At 40.6% G+C, this 23,438-nt stretch overlaps 1 protein-coding gene and 1 pseudogene across 1 annotated transcript in view; both read right to left on the minus strand.

Annotated features, from left to right (window-relative positions):
* The window catches only part of LOC138188681 (putative fatty acyl-CoA reductase CG5065), a 196,196-nt gene that overhangs the window by 26,250 nt on the left and 146,508 nt on the right, over window positions 1-23,438 (minus strand). The window lies entirely within an intron of this gene.
* On the minus strand, window positions 14,529-14,647 carry LOC138188929 (uncharacterized; annotated as a pseudogene).

A 23,438-nucleotide genomic window follows, 5' to 3' on the forward strand; every position in this document is an offset into this window, starting at 1 on the left:
ACCCGAACTAACTCGCAAAATTAGAAACCACGCTCTGCTACCATGTTGAGGTAAAGAGAGGATTCGGAAATACAAATAGTTTACTTTATTTCACACACAACATCTATACATATATATTACACTCTGAAGACCTCGATAACCCTCTTGCACGCGCGCTTGTTATCGACCGACACTTCCAGAATCTTCTAATAGCTTCCAATAGTCCTTTGTCTCAATTGAAACCAGGACGCCCTCTAACGCTTACACACACATTCACATGTACAGTGTAAATGTATCATCTACCTAACAATAATATACTGTATCGTGTACTGACTATTTGAACGTTATTCTTTCTGTTTGAAGCAAAAACAATATAAATAAAGTTTTATGAAGGAAGGATTCATCAACCGTTTCATATTATCATTTCATTCATCTCGTTTCGAAATACAGTAGAATCTAGTCTCCTTCTGAATAATTCGGGGCTTAGACAATTCGGATAACCCAACATTTTGGATAATAGAACCTCGCCTCACCCGTGGGCTATCCCCACCCGTTGTATCATAAAAGTACTGCTTTTACTAGATAATGCACCATTTCATTCCGTTTTAGAATTAAATGCATTAAAAAATGAAATGTTTAATATAATGTTTCTTCCACCAAAGGTAACATCGTTAATACTATCAATGGATTAGAGTGTAATCGAAAAATTGAAGCGATTATATTAAAAAAATTTACTTAAAAATATGGTGTTTGAAGACGCAGAAAACATAAATGTAGTATTATTTGCAAATAATTTAACATTAAGAGATTGATGCTATATATTAACACGTTGACGCCGGCGTGCATCACCGATGAATCATACGAGTCTGTTCCGTAAGGCGGAGCGCATCGCGTTAGGTCACACTTGTATTTCACAAAATAGATAGTACAAAATAGGTTTATGTTATTTTATCTCAGCATTATGAACAGACATTCAATAGTAAAAACATAACAATTCAATATTATAAACAACATAATTATTTACTTTTTTACGCAATTTTTTAAAACATGTTAGACAAAGTGTCGGCTGGCCCTTACAACGATCACAATACGTTGTTACTTCTTTGGCTTCATTCGCGGCATACTCTCTACTATTTATTCTAGAAATGCGTTTATGGCATTGTTTACACCGCCGTCTCGTTTTGCTTTCGGGCCCTTGGACTGCAGAAAATATGACTGTTTTTCGGGCAGTACTTCATTTTCACATGGCATTTCTTCTTTGTGGGGTTCACAGTACTTAAAAGATGATCAATAACTTTTTTCCTTGAACAATAACACACCTGTGATTTTTGGAAGTAGCTAGTATACATACTGGCCTTTTGCCAGCCCATTTAAAAAATTTAACGTAACCTAACTGTTACGTCGCGTGCAATGGTCTGTGCGACGTCGTTTATTGTCTGACCGTCAAGGCCCAAGCCCCATTCGATAGACCCTCAATAAACCTAAGGCCCCACCATAAACCGAATCTTATTAGCTTGCAGGAACCTTTAATCCTGCAGGTATTTTCGATGTATAACTGGTATTTAAAACAGTCCTTAGGTTTATTGCACGTTCTTACTTTTAGAATTTAATTTTGGAATTAAGATTAATAAACTGTGGAAGACACAATGTTTGTGTTGAAACAATACTATATGATTTTTATTAAACAAAGTTATAATAACTACAAGTAAACGTTATGAATGTTGACAGTTGGCTAGTTATTCTCAGACTAAGTGATCCATGGCCCTCGAAAAGATTTTGAACCCCCACTCTCTATGCAGTAATGAGTGTGACCTGTGTAGATGTCTTTATGGCGGCACGTGTCACGGAACCTTCCAGCAGCTTCGCGATACAAAGCGCTATGCCGTCAAAACGCGACACCGACGTGCCGAATGTTCCATCCATATCCTTACGCTTCTTCCGCCGAATTCTCGGAAGAGCATGCACGCGCTAGCAGCCGCGGTACATCTAACGAACGCACGATAGTGGGGATAGCGCTGGGCAACGAAGGGAAGAATCCGTTCGATCGATCACCTCATCTGTACGCGATTAATATCGTTGTATTCCAACACTTACAAATTACGGAGAAAGCGGATGGGTGTCTAACGGAAAAGCCGGTTTTTCCCATGCACAAGGTCGCCCCTGCACGTCGGAAGGAGGCTTCCTCCTCCAATCTTCACTTATTAATATTGGCTATAACCAATGGGCATCGCGGATCGTTACCCTTACTGTTCTAACGAAAAGTGTGAACAACGAATCCACGTCCTTAGATCAAAAGACACACCCACTCCGAGCTTTCCTCCGTAATCATATAAGAACGAACTTCACTTACTCTTCATCGTTAGAATACTCTGTTGGCCGGTCATCACCGGGTTTCTATCCTTAAATCAATCACTTACTTAACTTATACATACGCCTCAGTATAACTATCTTCTTTACAAAGTTGTTGGAAATATAAATTTTATAACCCTGTGAATCGCATTGTTATACCACCTCAACTACCCCTATTATCTCAACGGAAATCAGGGAATCGATCAACTCGTGGTGTCGATTATTATAATCGTAACTCCCGTTGACGTGTTTCCTCGCGATTGCGTCTCGCCGCGATTGGTCGAAAATATACTAACACTATTTTCGTCGTGCACGTTCCTTACGCGCGCCGTCGATCTCCGACGAACATGCATGACTATTCTTTTTTCCTGTACGAAATTAAAACATTGTTTGATTTGCGCTATGAACGTTTCTTATAGAAAAATGTTCACAGAATTGCGTGTGATGGTCAGAATTTGCATCAGACCTCTGCTTTTTGAGAAAAATCGGAAAGAGTACTCCGAAATTAGGGCCAAAGCTGGTCCCGTCAGCTTTACTTAACAGTTACAGATATATGCAAATTGATATTGCCAAATTATTTGATATCAATGTGTTATTTAAAGTCCACGGAATTCATTGAACCCGTCAGGAATCGTATAGCTTTTGTAATTTTGCTATAAATTGAGGACAAAGTTGAAAAATTGCGATCGTGTTGAACAGTGTAATCTGGTGCTGCGCCGGCGCACAAAGCACACCGTATTATCGGCGCCGGCGTTGTCACGTAAATTTAAGGGTTGGTTGATGAAATAAAATATCTGAGTCGTAACACAACTATTAATTTCGTTTTAATTAAACTTTATTATGAATTCAGCAATCACAATGTAATACACACTGAATTAACATAAATCACAATTCATTCCAACCACGTTATGTAAGACTTAGTTACACTGATACGTTAAGTACGCGACTGTTATAAGGGTAGAGACCGGTAAAGATATGTTGACTATTCTAAGGATGCAGAATAAGTAAATGTTACTGAGGATACCGTGTCTGAGGAAGGCTAGGGTGTGTCTAAGGACACGAAACTATCGGATTTGTTGATGACAATTTTGGTTAAGGAAGTGAGGGCAGTAGACACCGTCTCCGATTGGATAATAAGACGGTTGGTGGACCAGGAAGGGTTTTAGCTGCCCTCGCGAGAAAGTTGCTAACGGAACATACCAGATGTGAAGAAAACCAACTTTCTATGCTAACACGTGGTAGATAATAAACGTAAAGGAAATCTAAGACAAGAAATACTCGCTTGGTCCGAAGGACCTTAACTATGAAAATTCCAAGACCCCTGGTGGGTACTTAGGTCTATTGAGTGTACGCGCCAAGGATGTGCAAACATCTGGGTGCCATCCTGTCCGCGGTGTGTGGCCTGGTCTCTGATGTGAATTGACGTTCCAGCGTCAACGATGCATGCATTTATTGATAATGAAATATCTTCATACAGCATGCGGGAAACTTCATTCCTAGAAAATAGAAGAAGAAGTGATCGAAGGGACTAACGATAGAGAAGAAATTTCAGATATTCATCAAATTGATTTTTATCGATGTATCTCTTCCTATGCAGATTACGAAATAGAGAATTTTCCATTCGCAGAATCGAATAAAAGTGATGGAAATGAGCAAAGTTACCAAATTTTGAACGAAGAAGAAATTATACGGAAAGTTACAGGACATAACACACCTACTGACGAATTAAAAGAAGAAGAAGAAGAAGAAGGGAATGAAGTAGAGGAAGCGGAATTACTAAATTCGTACTTAAATTTAAATTAGTACTAACTAACAACAGTGATGAACAAACTTCTACCGACATGGATGCATTGGATGCTAAATACAGCTATACAATGGTTTCAAATACAACGAGAATCGAATACAACTCATTTAAGGATCCTTAAACATATAAAGAAACTCGCAAGGCTAAAGATTTTAAATAGAAATTAATTATTTTCATAGATATTAATTATATTGCTTACTACTTTTCTTAATAAAAAGTGGCCTTTTCATTACGATTTTTATTGTTATTGAGAATTAAATATTTTGTAAAAGTTGTAACTTAATATTGTACCATGTATATATGTATGTCTTACACAGCAAAAATTTTGGAAAAATTATGTAAGAACAAAATATATCAGTGATCTTCACAGAATACACGTTCGTATAACTGAGAGAACTCTCGATCTCAGTTACTTTTTACTTTATTTTACAACAAAATTTAACGATGTAATTCGGTGAGATTTAATTACAAATCTTTTACATACTATTCTTTTAATTATTACATAAATCCTTTTAAATACTATGCAAGTTACTCTGAAACAAATGGTTTTTGAACCCATATTTATTAAAATCCGTTTACTTGTTTTTATCAGTACTATCAGAGAGGAAATTTCGAAAAGCAGGTTTCTTCTGAAGCGAGGGAGAAGACAAAGAGGAAAGGACAAAATCAAAAGATACAGTAAAGGACACAGAAGGAATAAAGCTTTTGGAAATAGTGGAAGAAAACGTATGAGAAATTCTAGACGAGAATATGGAAGGAGATGAAGTAGATTACAATTCCATCGGCGCATAATACAGTTCAGTAACCGATTACGTAATAATAGGGCCAATGACAAAACACCATGTTAAAAGTGTCAGAAGAGAACATAGTATAGAATCAGATCACTTGCCGATGGGGGTGCAAAAATATAGAAGAACTAGCTCGAAAATTCAAAGTGAAGAGCAGTGGAAAGAAAGAAAGGTATGGACGGGAGAAGGAGTAGAATAGACTTCGAAAAAGAAGAAACAAGCGAAATGATGGAAAAAATGATAAGAAAAATAAAAGAAGTGACATTACAAAGAGTAACGAACATTAAGAAAATAAAAGTAGGTTTGGAGAAGTAATGACAAAAAGAAAATAGAAGCAAAGAAAGAGAGAAAGCACTGTTATGGATTTGTACTTACCCACTGACTGCATTTATCGAGAGGGCATGCCATCAAGGGGGATCAAGTAGCTGCGACTTTGGTGTCACGTAGAAAACACAAAAAATCACTAAATTAACTGATCACCGGTGTACCTCGCGTTGTAGTTCGAAAGTTTCACAAGTAAGTTAAAAAAAATTCGGACTTTGAATATGATAGTAAAATTTATTGTACAAATCCAACAGAGTAGTGGTTCAGAGTGTTATGACACAGTGTTAACGGTTCAGAATCTTGCAATAGAGTGTGTGGAGTGCTGATTTTGCTGAACGTTTATATGCTAGCGTTTGGGCCCTCTGGAGGGGTTGCCGTCGAGCGCAGGTCAGAAGCGCCCATCCTACAACTGTTCCTTGGGTCTGGCACACCATCTGGTCACGGTCCTCTGGGCCTGGCATACCGTCCAATCACTGCCTAGATAGCCGTAGCCCTGCATGACGTTTGTAGCGGCACATGAGTTAGAGGACAATTCAAATCATCCTGTTGTTTTGCTTCGTAGTATCAAGATCGTTAGGATACACGTAATGTAAGAATAAACAAACTTCGGGCAAAACAATGTCGCCGCTACGTGCAACCGTCGAACGAACACGAATTCGAATTTTCCGACCAGTATAAATAAACGAACGCAACCGAAGAGAGTTACAGTCAGTTGTCCATCAGTTATCACTCAGTTATCAACGAATTATCAGCGTTCTAATTAACGATCTAATTAGCGATCCTATTTTACGACTTGTACACAGTACAACGGCGAGACTGAGACGAGGGTCTCAGCGAATATACATTCTATATGTATTCTATATGTATATGTATTCTATATGTATATGCGAATATATTCAGCGAATATATATGTTGGAGATGAGAGTGTTACGTCGGGCGACACTCTGCCTAGACCTGGCCACACACCGCGGGCAAGATGGTAACCAGATGTCCGCTCATCCTTACTGCGTACCCTCAATATTCTCAAGTACCCTCCATAAATCTCAACAATTTCCTAGTCGAGGTCCTTCGAACCGAACAGATATTCTTTCGCTGCATTGTTTCCTAAAGTTTATTGCCCACCACGGGTTGACACGGGTAAGTTTCTGTCTATCACATATGAGGCCTTCCACTAACGACTTTATCTCGAGGGCGGTGAGCATCCTTCCTCACCCACCACCATAGCAAATAACCAATTAACAAGCCTATTTCCCTCATTCTATTAGCCAAAATCGTCACCAACAAATCCGATGGTCCCGTGCGTTAGACACACCCATCCTTAGCTTTCCTCCGTCGCAGCATCGTCAGCAAACGGCACTGATTTTCTATGCGTCAAACAATCAACATCTTGTTAAGCGGGTTTGCACCTTAGATCAGTCACTCACTTATCCTAATCATTTTTTTTTTTTATTAACGTGGAGGAAATCCGCACGGACACCATGTCGCTTCTGGGGAAAAACGGCGTGGTAGTGCCGAACTCCAACCGACTAAAACCTCCACGATGACCGTCCCGGCTGCGATCGAGAGGGGCCCGGGAACCGGTGTAAGCGATACACCCGCCCCCCCCCACCGCGCTCAATACGTCCCCTAATGGAGCGATGTGCGGCCACGTCACACCGCGCCTCGTCGCCGGAGCCGCCGTGCCAGGCAGTCCGGTTACCCTACCGGGCTGCTTTGCGGCCCCCGGGCGCTGAGCTGCCAGCGCACAAGTTTGCACCCCACCGGGGGACGCGGCGGACCTGGTGCGTCTCACCGAAGCGCGTCCATGACCTCTGCCGCGCCCTCGCCGATCAGTCCTCTCAGGGTGAGAGTACCGCACCCTAACCCTCTCCGCGGCCTCTTTTCGAAGCATGACTTATTCACACAAGGAGGTCACGGCCCTCCTCCTTCTCTCGCTTACCAACAATGCCTCGAGGATCGTCGGCGGCGAGAGATCCCAACCGATTTCCACGATGAGGTCGTGGCGCGGCCGCGCCCACGCCGGACAGTATTCCAGCGTGTGCTGCGCCGAATCGATGCTCGCATCGCAGTGATGGCAGCGCGCGGTCGCCTCCTTCCCGATTCGGTGCAGATACTCACCGAAGCAACCGTGTCCGGTGAGCACCTGCGTCACTCTGTTGGTCAGGGGAGGCCCGCCGCCGTCCAACCAAACGTCCCAGTTTGGAAGGACGGCCCCGAGGACCCTTATCCCCGGCGCACCCGCTCTCGTGTCGAGGCTGGCGCGCCATCTGTCGAGCAAAACTCGCCGAGCCCGAACCCTGACGTCGGTGCCCACTGGGCCCGCCCCGTCCGACAGACTCCGAGTGTGGAGATAAATCTCACGACACCTCAGGACCTGCAAACTGGTGGGGGCCAAATGCGCCGACCAGTCACCGTCCGGCTATAGGAGATTATCAGATTCATCGGGGTTTCCCAGGGCGTGGTCCTACGCCCTGAAAACCCGTAGCCGCTTCGTGCTCCCCACTTATCCTATACATAAGAATCCACATCTTATTTTCATGGTGCGATTTCATTTCATCGTTCATAGCCGTTTCCCATAACTCTTTCTTTTCGGATCTCATCGCTTCGTTAAAATCCACCTGTAATTTTTCCGCTACGTACGTTACTGGGCTACCATAAAAATCGGTTCGTTTGATCTTAGCTGTATCTCTCAATTGTCTCACATTGTCGCTAGTTCCAGGAGGTTGTTTTTCATGTTCATTCTCTGCACTTTCATACGTACATACTCTATCGCTCTGCGCACACACATATTCGCGCTGGACAATTTTCGGTAAACTTAAATTAATATATTTCGCACTTTCTAGTTCGGGCTTAAATGTTACGTCACGGCTTAATATTACATTTCTTACTGTCGGCACATACACTCGATACCCTCGTCCGTCATCTAGATAGCCTACCAAATATCCTTTGTTCGCCTTTTTGTCAAGTTTTGTTCTCTTCTCCGCAGGTATGTGTGCAAAGCACTCAGTACCGAAAACCCTAAATTTTTCTAAATTTGGCAGTTTCCCGTACGTTCATACGGTGTTTTCTTGTTTTGTCTCGTCGGCCCAGTCTTATTTATGACATGTACTGCTGTGTTCATGACTTCGGCCCATAAAAACAGCGGTAGATTTGGTTTCGAATATAGTATCGATCGGCCTGCCTCTACTATTGTTCTATTTTCCTTTTCTGCGACACCATTTTGTCCAGGAGTGTATGGGACGTTAATTGTGTCCCTAATTCCCTGACTTCTTAAAAATTCTTTAACTTCTTTATTTTTGAATTCTTTCCCTCCATCACTATGAATTTCTTTAATCTTATCGTTTTATTGATTCCCAACTTCTAGGCAAAAAGTTTTTAATCTTTCGATTACTTCTGACTTATGTCGTAAGAAGTAAATCTTTGTGAATTTTGAAAAATCATTCTTAAATGTAAGAAAATACAGTTTCTTGCCTAATGACTCGACTTCCATAGGTCCACATACATCCGTATAACTAATTTCGCGAGGTTTAGTCGCACGATTGATTTTCTCATGAAAACTCGATCTATGCTGTTTCCCGTACGCGCAACCTTCACAGAAAAAGCTACTATCCTCCACGACTTTCATATTCGAATTTTTTAAAAACTCTTTAACATGTCTGATGTTTTGATGACATAGCCATTCGTGCCATGACTGCAATGTGTCCGCGTTTGACTCTGCTCTATTGCTAAAATTACAAACTGACGGTATGGTAACTCGCATATCTATTTTATACAAATTTCCGATAACAGAACCTTTTGCTATTATTTTCTGGTTTTGTAAAAACATACAATTGGTCCCTTCCTTTAAAACACAGAAATCTATGCCCCTTCTCGCAACAGATCTAATGGAAAATAGGTTTCTTTTCATACCTGGTACGTACAGAACATCGTTCATTGTACATGTTACCCATTTGCCGTCCACAAAAGTCTCTACTTTGATTTTTCCTTTACCGCACGCATCCATGAACGCACCATCGCCGATCTCTATCTTCACAGTGTTATCGTATTCTTCGAAGATTGTAAACCATTCCCGTCGTCCTGTCATGTGATCCGTAGCTCCTGAGTCGATTACCCAAACATCAGGGATTGCCGCTTGTATCGCTGAGGTGCTTCCTAATAGACCAATTCCGCTGTGATCACGATATTGGTTGCTAGGTTCCTGGTTGTTTCTACTGTTGCTTCTTTTATTATTTTTAAAACAATTTTTACTGGTGTGGCCTTTCCTTTTGCACATAAAGCATCTAAAGCAATCCTTCTTTAGATGGCCAACTTTTCCACAGTTGAAACAGCTTGGTCCTTGTTTCTCGTATTCACGTTTGCTTGACTGCTTCTGCTGTTCCCTTTTATAATTGTTACCCTTTGTTACCAGTGCCACCGATGTTTCCTGGTCGTCTTTCTTCCATCTGGTTTCTTCTGTCATCAGCCACCAGGCCACCAACTAAGTTAGCTTAGTACCAACTAAGCCTGTCTAGGGTCTTCTTTCCTTCTTCCACCGAATCCCACGCACTGTGAAAATGGTCAAATTCGTTTGGTAACACCGATAAAATGCGTGTTATCAGCATTTTCTCGCCAATTTCACTCCCAAGGGCTTTCATCTTCGCCGCTATCAATTCCAACTTTGATAGGTTGTAGGCGACATTTTCAGATTCTTCCCATTTAAAATCGAAGAATTGCTTCTGGACCATATTTAGATTCTCATCTGACTTCATGTCATATACTGTATTCAACTTTTTCCATATTTCATGTGCTGTTGTGCAACATAAAAGAAGATCCAACGGATTCTTTCCTACTGAAGTCACGATTAATTTTCTCGCTAACCGATCTGCCTTCAAAAATCTTTCACGAGCGATTTCTTCCTCCGCGCTGTTACCTGGATGACACAGATTCCCTTCACACATGTTGATCAGGTCGTCATCTTCCTCCAAAAGTGTACGCATAACAAAACGCCACTGGAGCCAGTTTTCTTCTCCGTCTAACATCTCGATCTTCGCACTTGCTGATTCCATTTTAGCACTATCCCTTACTTTACTAAGCACAACACTTTAACAATTTATTCACTTCACGTTACTGCCTTGCAATTTACAGCTCTGGGCCCATAACCTGTTGAGGTTATTCGATGTGTAATCAGAGAAAACTCGTGGATAAATTGTAAGGCAGAAAATATATTTAAATATAAGTCTAATTATAAATAAGAATACAATTTGAGCTGGTCCAGATCCGCACGCTAGCTGTGTTGCCCAATAACTGAAAACCCCGAAGCCAACGTCGCCTATCTACTGTTTATGGTCTGACTTCGTCGCAGTCTTTTGTCTATGCGTCTTTTGTCCACCTAACCAAGACCTGCCTGGAAAACGGACTCTACGTCCATACCGCATGACATACCCATCCCTTGTGTGTTCTTCAGCAGTTCGATCGCTGTTTGCGCTGCTTTCATCGTGCGCACTCGCTTGCTTTGCCGGAATAAGTATGTCTCGAGGTTCGGTGGTCTTCTCTTCTAGGTCTTCTGGGACTACGAACGCCGGTTTTAAACGGTCTATGGAAACCGTTACGTCACGATCGTTTTTCTTAATTACGGAATCCTTCTCACCCCTTTTTACAACCTTGAACGGTCCGTCGAACTGGGGCTGTAAAGGACCTCCTATCGCGTTATGACGCAAGAAAACGTACGGCAACGATTCTAACTCCTTACAAACGAAAACTTTTCTTCCGCCATGACGCTCAGCCGGATGCGGCCTGACCTTTCCCATCTGTTCTTTAAGCCGGTTCGCATACTCCGTGTTGGCCTGCTGCTAGGTCGCATTAAAAAAATCGGCCGGCAATCGTATGCCGGTGCCGTAGATCATTTCGGCCGCCGTTGCGTTCAAGTCCTCCTTTATCGCGGTACGAATGCCTAATAATACTACTGATAATACTTCAACCCAGTTGCTCGTGTCGTGGCACTTTATCGCCGCTTTCAATTGTCTGTGTAACCGCTCTACCATCCCGTTGGACGCGGGATGATAGGCGGTCGTGCGCAAATGTTTGACGCCGAGCAACTGGCATAACTCTTCAAATAACCGCGATTCAAATTGGCGTCCTTGATCGGTCGTGATTCTTAGGGGAACGCCAAAACGTGCTATCCAATTAGTAAGGATCCAATTGGCTAAGGGAATAGCTTCGGGCCAACGCGAGAAACGATCGATACACGTTAGACAGTATCGATATCCTTGTGAATAAGGCAGAACGATAATGTCTATGTGCACGTGTTCGAACCGGCCCGCTGATGTTTTGAATGTTCCTACTTGCGAGGATACGTGCCTGGTGACTTTGCAGCGTTGACATGGTAAACACTGCCGCGTCCAAGTTCGACAATTCTTATTGATGGACGGCCATACGAAACGTGTTGTCACCAGTCTTTGCGTGGCACGTATTCCCGGATGGGAAAGTCCATGCAAAGACTGAAATACGGCACGACGCAACGGCTCCGGTACGTACGGTCGCGGTGTCTCGTTTGTAAGATCGCAATATATTCCGACATCCTGATCGGGAAATCGTATTTTTTTCAATTTCAGCGCGCTAGAGCCTGACTTAAGAATTTGACGGAGCTCGACATCGTCCGCTTGCGCTGCGACTAATGTGTGATGATCGACGAATTTCCCGATCGCTTCTATTCGGGATAAGCTTCTATATCGGCTACGGTATTATTTATCCCCTTAATATGTCGGATGTCGGTCGTAAATTGTGCAATGTAGTCCAGATGTCTATATTGTCTTGGCGAACATTTGTCAGGATTTTGTTCAAACGCGTATACCAGGGGTTTATGATCCGTAAATATCGCGAAATCTCGCCCTTCGACAGCGTGCCTGAATCGTTTTACCGCCGTGTACATCGCGAGTAGCTCTCTATCGTACGCGCTGTACTTCCGTTGCGCGAGGGATAGGGATTTCGTCATAAAACCCAAAGGCTGCCAGGTATCGTTGACGAGCAGGAAGCGTCGACCACGAGGCTAGCGGGCGCGCCTGGAATCGGATGCGCTAACATTGTCGCGTTAGCTAAGGCGCGTTTCGACCCGCGGAAGCTTTTTTCGGAATGCTCGGACCACTCTATAGACACGTTGTACTTCGTAGTGCCTTTTAATAAGTCGTTGAGTGGTTGTAAAATATGCGCGGCCCCCGATATGAAACGTCGATAAAAGTTAATCATACCGAGGTATCTTCGTAGTTCTTTAACTGTTGCAGGAAGCGGTACTTTTATTATCGCGTCAACGCGTTCAGCCAGAGGTTTTACCCCCTCCGCGGTGACGGTATAGCCGAGAAATTGAATTTCACGCACGCCGAATTCGCATTTAGCAAGATTAATGACGACCCCATATCCGTCGAGTCGTTTGAACAAAATCCGCAAGTGTTCGCGGTGTTGTTCTTCGGTATCGGACGCGATTAAATCGTCGATATACGCGTAGACGAAATCTGGACCTCTCGTGATTTCGTCCACGAATCTTTGACACGTTTGAGCGGCATTTCGGAGCCCAAACATCATGCTAGTTGCTTCAAAAAGACCGAAAGGTGTGGTAATTGCTGTTTTCGGTACGTCCTCCGGCGCGATCGGAATTTGATGGTAAGCGTGTACATAATCGACCTTAGAAAAGATGCGCTTACCATAAGGGTTCTGTGCAAAGTCTTCTATGTGCGGCGGTGTGTACCTATCCGGAATGGTGCGGGCGTTCAATGCCCGGTAGTCGCCGCACGGTCGTATTCCTCCGTCCTTTTTAGGTACGGTGTGCAAGGGTGACGCCCACGGACTTCGCGATGGTCGCATCACGTCTTGGTCAATCATAACTTCGAATTCCGCCTTCGCCTGCTTTAGTCGATCGGGGGTTAGGCGGCGTGGTTTTGCGTGGACGGGAGTTCCAGGAGTCGTGCTGATGTGGTGCTGCACGCCGTGCTTTACAGAGCTTCGCCGGAAGACGGGTGGTCGCGTTAGCGCAGGGAATTCCGCTAACAATTCATGATACGGGGATTCCTTGTCGATAGTTTTGATGGAAGGGTCGTTAGTCACAGCCGCGAATCCCCTCGTAGACAGCTGCGTAGTCTTATCCAGGAGTCGTCTATTTCGCGGGTCGACGAGTAACCCATAGTGGCTCAAAAAGTCGACGCCGATGATGGGCGTTTTAACGTCGGCAATCACAAAGCGGCACTTAAAATCTCGACGTAGAGCCAGGTCGAGGGACAGTTTTTCTGTTGCTTTAGTTATTATGAAGTTATCTTCGGTGTCTTTGTTGATGTTGTGTAACGTTATACCTGCTTCTTGGATGAGGGAGGATTTCTCTGGAGGCAATTTGAGAGGTGGGATGGGGTTTTGTCCTTTTGGTCTGAAGATTTGATTTATTTGTGTGAACATGTTGGCTGAGTCGTTTTTGGAGATGTTTCTTATTTTGTTTTTCCAGTAATGGCTTATAGAATTAGCGAATTCTTGTTTCAGATGTGCTTTTATTTTGTATAGAAGGTACTCTAAAAATTCTAATTCTTCTCTTTTGTCGTAAGAAAAGTTGTTTTATATTGTTTATTTTGGAGAGTATGTAGCTTTTGTCTCGTTGTAGTTCTTTTATTTTATTGTTGATATAGGACTCGCATGAATTTTTTTGCTTTATGTTTGGCACGGATTTTTGGAGAGCGATTTGTGTATGTTTTTCTATTTCGTCCATGAATGAGTCGATTTGATTGTTTGTTAGGTTGACGTTGTTGCAGATCTTTAGGTCGCAGTTCTCTTCCAGTATGTTTTGGAATTTTTTCCAGTCTGTCTTTTTGTAATTGTACCTGGGTGCCTCGGTCTGTGTTTCCAGTGTTAGGAGGTCCGATGAATTCTTCTTTATGTGAAATACTAGGGCGTTATGGTCACTGTCATAGGCTAAGGTTTTAAGGACGTAGGTTTTGAAATTTTAGTCGCGCATCTGCTAGGCATATGTCCAGGTATGAGCCTCCTTTTGGGTAAGAGGGTAGCTCGGAGCTGTATAAGTTTGTTTTGAAGTGAATGCTTTTATTGTCTAGCCAGTTTCTAATGAAGTTGCCTCTCGTGTTGTTTATTTCGTTTTTCCAGCTTGTATGTTTTGCGTTAAGGTCGCCTGCTATTATATAGTAGTTTTCCGGTTTGTTGAGCTGTTAGAGTTCGACCAAAACATTTCTCTTTTTCGATGCTTCGATTATAGATTATTAAAAATGCATTGTCCTGAAAAGTAAAAAATATTGGAAAAATAAGAAAAAAAGAAAAAAAGCCAACACCACACGGAGTTCCCAGGCGGTCACCCATCCAAGTACTATCCGTGCCCGGCGCTGCTTAACTTTCGTGATCGGACGAGAACGAGTGCACTCAGCGCGGTATTTTTTTTTTAATAATGTTTATTTAACCAAGGATACAATTTTCGTTACATTTTGATATTCAAATAAACTGTGAATTTTGGTAATGGTGTGCTAGGCAAAAGTACCGATACGCGACGGTACGACGTAGCCATACTATATTATGTGTCGGTGTTTTACAATTTTTTTGTGATTTTAGGTCTATTCTTTGGATTTAAGCCGCTGGGGGGCGGAGCTTTTATGTAATTTTGTTCTTGCTTGATTTTTTTTGTCCTGAAACTTGGTCGCAAAACAGGACTGCTCAGCGCGGTATGAGCGTTGGCTGAAATCAATAGTTTTCTTATTTGTTTTCCATGGTCAAAAAATAGAATGTTTAAAGGAACATAGGTGTGTGCCAAAATGAGAATGATACGATGCATGATAATGGTCGCGTAATACCAGAACATTTCTCTTTCTCGATGCTTCGATTATAGATTATTAAAAACGCATTGTCATGAAAAGTAAAAAATATTGGGAAAATAAAAAGAAAAAGTTAAGGTATTGCTATTATATAGTAGTTTTCCGGTTTGTTGAGCTGTAAGAGCTCGAAAAGTTTATTGAATTCGTCGTTAAATTCTTTCCCGTTTCAGTAGGTTGCATAGACTGCAGTGATAAATAAGTTTTCCTTAATGCTTATTTTTATTTTTATGATCGTTGTTTCTAGGATTTTGAAACTTGTTATTTTGTCATTTAGAATTGTTTTGTATTTTATAGGGTTTTTTATGAGGATTGCTGTTCCTCCTCCTTGGCTGGCGTTCGGTCTGTCTTGTCTTATCATGGAGTAGTTTTTGAAGTGTACTTTGTGCCTTTTATTTAGTTTTGTTTCTGAGATGAATACGATGTCGGGGGTTTCTTTATTTATTAGGGTTAGCATACTGTATCTTTTTTGGTTAGAAATTAGAGAGTTGGCATTTATTGCAATTATTTTCAGATGTTTTAAGTTTAATTTATATGTTTTTTGCTGTAATTGTTGGTTTAGTGGATTTTGGTTATTCGTCATCTGTGATATTGAGAGACCTGAAGATGGCATCGATTCTTTTTTCGTGCGTTGATAGTGTTGTTTTTATTTCATTTAATTGCATTTGATGTTCTTTTACCGCTTGCAGAATGTCATCCTTTCTTTTTATTATTTTTTCCCATTTCATCTTAAAATAGTTAAAATGGTTAATTTTTAATAGATTGCTTATATTGCTGTGGGGGGATAATTGTATTATATAAATTGGGAGCAATATATTGTTCTCCCTTGATCTTTTTGTCGTAAACCGTGAGACTTTTGTAAATTGGACGTCGTCTATTTGTAAGGATTGTAAGTCTGTGAGTATTTCTGTTTCAGTGTAACTATTGTCTAAACCTTTTAACAAGTATGTGTGGTGTTTTTCTGTTTTGGGTGTATAGGTATAGAAGGTTGTGTTTACTGCAAGGAGTGTTTCTTTAGCTTTGTGAAAATCGGGTAGGTTTCGGAGGTAGAGCGCATGTTTACCTGTGTGTATTCTTTTAATGTGGAATTGTTTGATGTCTGATACTTTTTCTATGAGTGTTACCGTGTCCTTTGGGTCTTGTATTGTTATGATGATGGGCGGCGGTTTGATTTCCCTTGTAGTAGTAGGGGCGTTCGTACGCTCCTCCGCGGTGTGTCTGGTGGGGTGTCCGTCCGGTGCCCGCCCCCCCCCCCCGTGGCGATGATGGCGGCGCTGGGCCTCCAGGGTTGTTCGATCAGGCCTGTCGCCCCTCCGGTGATGAACGTTTTGGCGATATGGTGGGACTGTGTTTACTCATTTTGCCTCGTAATGTATCGGTTTTTTTTATTTGCTCTAACGTTGAGCTCGGCGTTGAGTAGTTTGATGGTCCCTGTTGAAGTTGAGGTTCTGGTTCTGTTTGTAGTATACAGAATCTATTATTTGTTACAATCGCTGGAGGTGAGGTTGCTCTTATGGGCCTCATGATTTTGATTTCTACAGCCTTCTCTTCTTGTGTAGAGTGAAATTCCTCGTCTGTGTTTACTAGTCTTTTCGTCCTGGCAACCAGATTTGGTTGTGGGTTGAGTTTCCGCGTCTTTTGCGCGGACAGTCTTAAGCTATTGTTGATTTCTATGATTGCTTTTTGCGCATTAATTTTTCTTTTTGTGGTTTTTTTCATTAAGGCTAAGGCGGGATCCGTTTCCTTGCTTTTAGCTTCATTATCGATGACTCCTATTTTTTACATACTTTAATTTTGTTTTATTTTATAATTTTATTTTTTATTCTTATTTATGGCGATGGTGTCACTGCAATGTTTTTCACTTTTTGTCACTTGTTGTCACTTTTTTTTCCTATTTGTGAGTGATTGTTTACTTTGACGTGCACACTGTCAGGACCTAAGCCTGATGTCCCTTTTTGGGCTGGGAGGTCCGTCCTGTTCGGAGGTTTACGGTCATGCGCTACCGTCGTCCGGTGGAAGTTAGTATCGAGTGGCGGTATTTGTTGTCGAGTGCCGCCACACATACTTAGAACGACAATGCCCTTCTTGTCTTCTATGTTGCTTTATCACGATTCAACTTTTGGACCATTGGTTCCATGCTTTCGGTATATGCGTGCCAAGAACTGTTTACGTAACCGTTGTCCTAACAGATTGTTCATTAGGGCGCACAGTTTCAATATATAATGTTTAGTTTTTGTTTATAACTTTGTATTGTTGAATTTCCTCACATTGCCTTAGACTTTAGGCATTGGTCACCAAATTGTAAGAATAATTAAAGAAATAAAATTTAAAAAAGTTTTAACTGAAATTTTTGTCTGACTAAAAGCAGTTCGTTAGTCTTTTGCTTAAACTGTAGAAAAGAATGGAATATATAAAATGAAGAATGAACTGTAAACATCAAACAGGAAGAAGATATTCTTAAATTTGTTTGAGCCGACGATGTCATAAGTTGTCCTACCGTCACATCTCGCGCTCCACACGAGCCGTAACCTGAGACAGAAAAGGAATACGTCATAACTCGTGAATACCGCGAGCCACAACTCTAGCCAAATGGAATTAAAAGCAGAAAACTTATGGGAAATAAAAGATACGACGCCTACAGATACTTTAATATCAGAATAAAACAACAAACGTATAAACACACAATTATAATATTATTAAAGCCTGACTTAAGAATATCGAAATCTGAACAAGGAACATGAGACGTCCGCTGACACCCACCGCTTTGCGCGCACTCTCCCCACCACAATAGGCAGTACGATAAGAAGACAATGAAAGGTGAGGGACTATGACCTAAGAGAATTGCAATAACTATGACTTCAAAAAGGGAAAACTTCAAAAAAGTTTCCACAAAAACCACATCAGCGGAGAAAAGAAATCCTAACACTGTTGCAAGGACACCAATAAAAATGAAGGTTGTGTAACATTAACCAAATCTCAATTCACAACAGGGCAAGTTACCATCCAGAAGTCTACGCATCCTTACTGCGCACCCTCAATAGTCTCAAGGACCCACCAATACATCTTGGCATTTTCATAGTTAAGGTCCTTCAGACCAAAAACAAGCATCTTCTATTTCCAGTATTCTTTACACTTTTGTTTACTACGAGAAGATACGGGAAAGTTAGTTTTCTCACATTCGGTATTTTCCGTTAGCAACTTTCTCTCAAGGGCGGCTAAGACCCCTCCCAGTCCACCAGGGTCTTGTGCTCCAATCAAAAGCAATGTTGATCGCCCTCGCTTTTCTAATCAAAATTGTCCTTAACGAATCAGCTCATCTCGTAGCCTCAGACACATCCATCCCTAGCTTTCCTCCGCCACAACATCGTCACTAAAAATAACTCAGTCTCTATCTTTAAAATAGTCAACATCTTTTACTGAGTTTCTACCCTTAGACAGTCACGTACTTAACGTATCAGTGTAACTAGGTTTTACATAAAGTTGTTGAATTGTGATAAAGAGTGAATTGTGATTTATGTGTGTTAATTCAGTGTGTATTCCATTGTGATTGCTGAATTCACAATAAAGTTTAATAAAAGCAAAATTTATGGTTGTATTACAACTCAGATATTTTATTTTGACATCCAACCCTCAAGTCTACGTGACAATTGGATCGTCGGCAGAAATAATTACTTGTCGAAACTCCGCGTATTCATGGAGATAACAGTCACGTGACAATTAGTTTCTCTTTTCTTTAGTTTTTCTCAAAAGTTAGTTTCTCTCACGTGCGATGCTTCCCACTAGCAACTTTCTATCGAGGGCAGCCAAGACCCTTCCTAGTCCACCAACCTTCGTTTATCCAATAAGGAGCAATGTATACTGCCCTCACTTTCCTGACCAAAATGTGATGAACAAATCCGATGGTCCCGTGCGCTAGACACACCCATCGCTAGCTTTCCTCCGACATAGCATCGTCGCTGTACTTTACTTCTTCTACCGCTAGAAAAGTCAACTTCTTCTACACCGCTAGAAAAGTCAACTCTACTTAAGTCTAAGTCTAAGGTCGAAAAGTCAACTTTACTTATTATACAACGCTAGAGGAGTCTAACTTACATCATCTAAGTCGGTTCTCGGAATTACCGAACATTCACTTCCTCTATTAAGTATCCTCTAGTGCTACGTCCACTAACATACTAAATTCAACTATAAGAGCCTTGCTCTATTGTGCATATCTATCTTATCTTCGTGCGACAAATTGTAATCTACGATTTATGCCTACTCAACAGTATACCTCATAAGTGTTGGAAATAAAAATCTTATAACCCTGTGAATCACAGTGTTATATCAACTTAATCACTCCTATTATCTTAACGTAAATCAGGGGATCGATCAACTCGTGGTGTCGATTATTATAATCGTAACGGGAATTTACGACTCCCGTTGACGTCTCTCCTCACGATTGCGTCTCCCAGCGATTGGTCGAAATTACACATATAGTCAGTTTTTTAGCAACCATACTAACTTCGTACGATATTCCAAGAGTGCTATCGACTATACATAGAATTGTACTACATGTACTATTCGAATAAAATTATTCGTTGACTATTATTGTTAACAATCAAGAAGATATTGAAAATATTTATTTATTATAAGAAGACTTTAATCCTTCCCGTGCTAATACTCCTGCACGTAGCAGGTAAGCTGAAATGTGGAGTTTGCTTACCAATCGCATTGATACGTCAGTTAACGCAACTCATACGGTTATGAACTAGATTATCAAGGATACAATAGTTTGGAAATTCAAAATAGTGTCGCGCTTTAAAAAGGTTGCGACAAGTGTTGAATCCATCCCATTTAGTCGTTCGCTTTGCCTCAAAATTAACTTACAGGAGTCGAACTAATACCGTTTTGATTAGAATTTAATTTGAGAATTAATAATTAATAACGGTTACGAACACCGAAGTTCGAAACCAGATCGTAACGTACATATTTCACATAATGCTTCTCCATATACTTCTAGCATGACTAATGATTCTTCAAGCGAAACCCCATATAGATTAAACCCAACTCTGAAATCAATAATGTACAAGATGATATTAAATGGCTGGTGGTAGCAGTAAGATTGTCGTTAACTCGCGCTAAAATCGTTACAGTTACTGATATTATACAATTACAAATAGAAATAGGCAATATATTTGTAGTAGTCTTAATATGCGCCGCTTTGAAGACGGTTGCGATATATTTAGTATGTTATGTCGGAAATAAATGGTTAATATAATCGTTATTGCATACGTCCCTGTATAAAATACAAAGAAAATGACAATTATTTCATAATTTTTAGCGCTTTCAAGTCGGTCATACTTTTTTGACGGATAATCTTTTATTTCACATTTTTTCGTGAAGCGATCAATATTATAGAGTCAACTAGGAAGTAAAATGGTTTTCGTAGCCAATAGTAAGTCGATAATTTATTCCTATCTATTTATTATTTATTTTATTTTTTCATTCTGATTAATGAATGAAAAATTGTATGGGCTGTCTAGCTCTGTTTGCGTATAAGGAATAAACTATCTGTACTCCGCCAGCGGAATAACACTTTCAACAGCGACAGAGAAGAATATTTTTAACAGTGTATCACACATCGCAAAGGAAGTAGATTTATGCCCGAAAACAAGTTCGTAGGACAATGTTTCCTGCGATAGAAACAGGAGTTGATGCTTACATTGCGGAACGTATATTCAAAGCACTCTGTCAGGCTGCTGTTTTGCTGTCACCTCGCTATCAATCCAACAGCTGCAGAGCAATTAATAAACACACGTAAATGAAATTTGTAAACAACAAATTACAATTATAATAGTTAATAATGAACTTTGCAAAAAAAAATAGTAGCCCTAGAAGATGGATAAGATTTCATTCCGATAGCTTAATTCAATACTTAGTAACTGACAAACATACGTAAACATTGAACTTTTACAATTAAAAATAATTTACAAAACGTACTTGCAAAATAATTTTCCAACGGGACGAACGGGAGAGCATTCTCTCTACGATTCCAAAAGTTCCGTTTGGTCAAGTTATTTCCAAGAAATAGGCCGACATACATAAAGAAAAAGGGAAAATACAAGTCATATTGAGGTATCTTTCTTCTTTTCTGGAGCTGGTATAAAAATAGAAACTATTTCATACTTTTTACTTAATTTTTATGAATACAATAAAAGTTATTTTTCTCTTTTCGACGCATTTGAAAGTCTGTAATAGTTTTCTTGGGAAAAATCAGAATTCAGATCTTTTTTTTATACAATTTCTATAGTATGCTTGAAGTATAGTAAGAAAGAACGGTAGTATATACAATATAGTTATATAGTTATATATAGTTATATAGTTATATAATATGTAAATCATATTGCTTAAGCTTTGCCTATATTAATTCATTAACTTTCTTGACCCTGTTGACAAGGTAAATGCAAATACATATGCAAATGAGATAACTGAGATGGGAGTATGAGATCAACGTACATATCTTATCTCACATTATGATCATGTAACATAACAGTTTCAAATCTTTTACGAGTAACGATCGCCAAATAACAACAGTTAAGACTGGATGCGGTGCTTTCAAGGCCAACGATAATACTCATAGCAATTAGCAGTCCTTGCAAGTATTTATATTTCTTTATCTTTATAATCGGACAAAGGCAAAAAAGTCACTGTGGAAACTCGAGACTGGCTTCACTTGTCTATTATATCGTTGATTTTCCTAAACCTTACTAGATTCATTGATCTCTCCGCAACCTTGATCTCTCTGTACCATGTGCAGCAGAAAAATATTAGACGACAGTAAAATGGAACATTTCATCAAAAAGAGTGAAAATTATATAAATTAATTAACAATTAGCCAACAGTGCGCGCCAGAGCGAGCTATACGTTTCCACCGCGCATTTTCCGCGCAAATTCGAGGATTAATATTCACTATTTAAAAAAGAAAGAAGTCTAAAAATTATTTAAATGGTTAAGTATATTTTGCGGTAATGATTTTATTTAACAACTTCACATATTGTTTATACAAAAAATCAAATTAAAAGTAGGTATTAAAAGTATAAAAAAATATAGGTAAAATTAAAAACATTAAAGATGACTAAAGATAAATAGCACGACTTGAAGGTGAAGTTAAAAATTTATAATCCATTTTAATACTCTTTTACAGTATGGTACCGTTCGATTATAACTTTATTTAGTCATAACTGATAGTGTAACTTTTGAATTAATTTTAACACTTCTAAATTGCAGTATTTTACTATACACTGTACTCTATAAAAGCAAAAAAAAGCGAGGCAATTAATTGGGAACAACTCCAGGTAAACAATAACTGATAATAACAACAAAGGAAGAGAAGAAACGATGTTTTTCACAGAGATCTGCCTATTCCGTTGGCTAAGCGTAATAAACGGTTGCATGAAATTCTATTTTCTCTGCTCGTTAAATCACTTGTATGCGACAAAAGAGAACCAATTTTTGTTAGTACTTTGCGGCTACAAAATTTTGTGTTAAGTGGTGTGCGGTCTTTGGTAATTCGCTTAGCAAAAGGCATCACTGTCTTTCTCACACCGTGGCTAGATTCTTTAAACAATGCCCCTATGTTCTATTATTTATTCTTTAACATTATGTCATCGACACCTCATAGTTGAGTGATTTCGACTAGCCTGCTATCGATTTAGTTCAAGCACCCTACCGAGGTCCTTACTGAGTCTTCGTCTCAGTCAGAAATTATCGTAAGACTCAATAGCCGCGGGCTACTTGCCTTTGCAACGGTACGAAGTTGCGTTACCGCTATCAAGTGTGTATGTAACGAAGAAACAGGTGCGACATGGTGCAACATTTCGTATATCTGTGGCGGATCGGTACCAACAGGACGCCGACAGGTCGAGGTATCAACGCGGCGCAACACCTCCCGGGCGATCCGCGGGTACCAACCGTCAACATCAGAGGGCTACGACGACGACGAGTCTGCCTATCTCGTTAGTGGTCGAAATTCGGTGTGATGATACAAATACCGCAACTAGCGAGACTCCCTCTACGTCTAAGGCAGGGACTAGCGGGCATAGCCTTACTGACGAGTTCACCGGTAGGCCCGGGACGAAACGCAAACTCTCTTTTCATTTGGCAGCGACAACACTTCCGCCAAATTGGTGAGCCCGACGTGATTAGTAGTTGTAGAAGGAAAAATGATTAAGCAAAACGCTTCGGGTACGGCTGCGCTACCATTCCGAGTGCCTCCCATGAAGCCACAGAGGATCACCTTTTGGTTCTTTGTATTAGAGAGACAACTCGCGGCAGCAGGAATTGAGCGAGACGAAGATAAAGCTACCTTCCTGCTAGGGTGCCTGGAATCAG

The sequence above is a fragment of the Bombus flavifrons genome, chromosome 17 (genome assembly GCF_040668555.2).
Source record: "Bombus flavifrons isolate JBK064 chromosome 17, iyBomFlav1_principal, whole genome shotgun sequence".
Lineage (NCBI taxonomy): Eukaryota > Metazoa > Arthropoda > Insecta > Hymenoptera > Apidae > Bombus > Bombus flavifrons.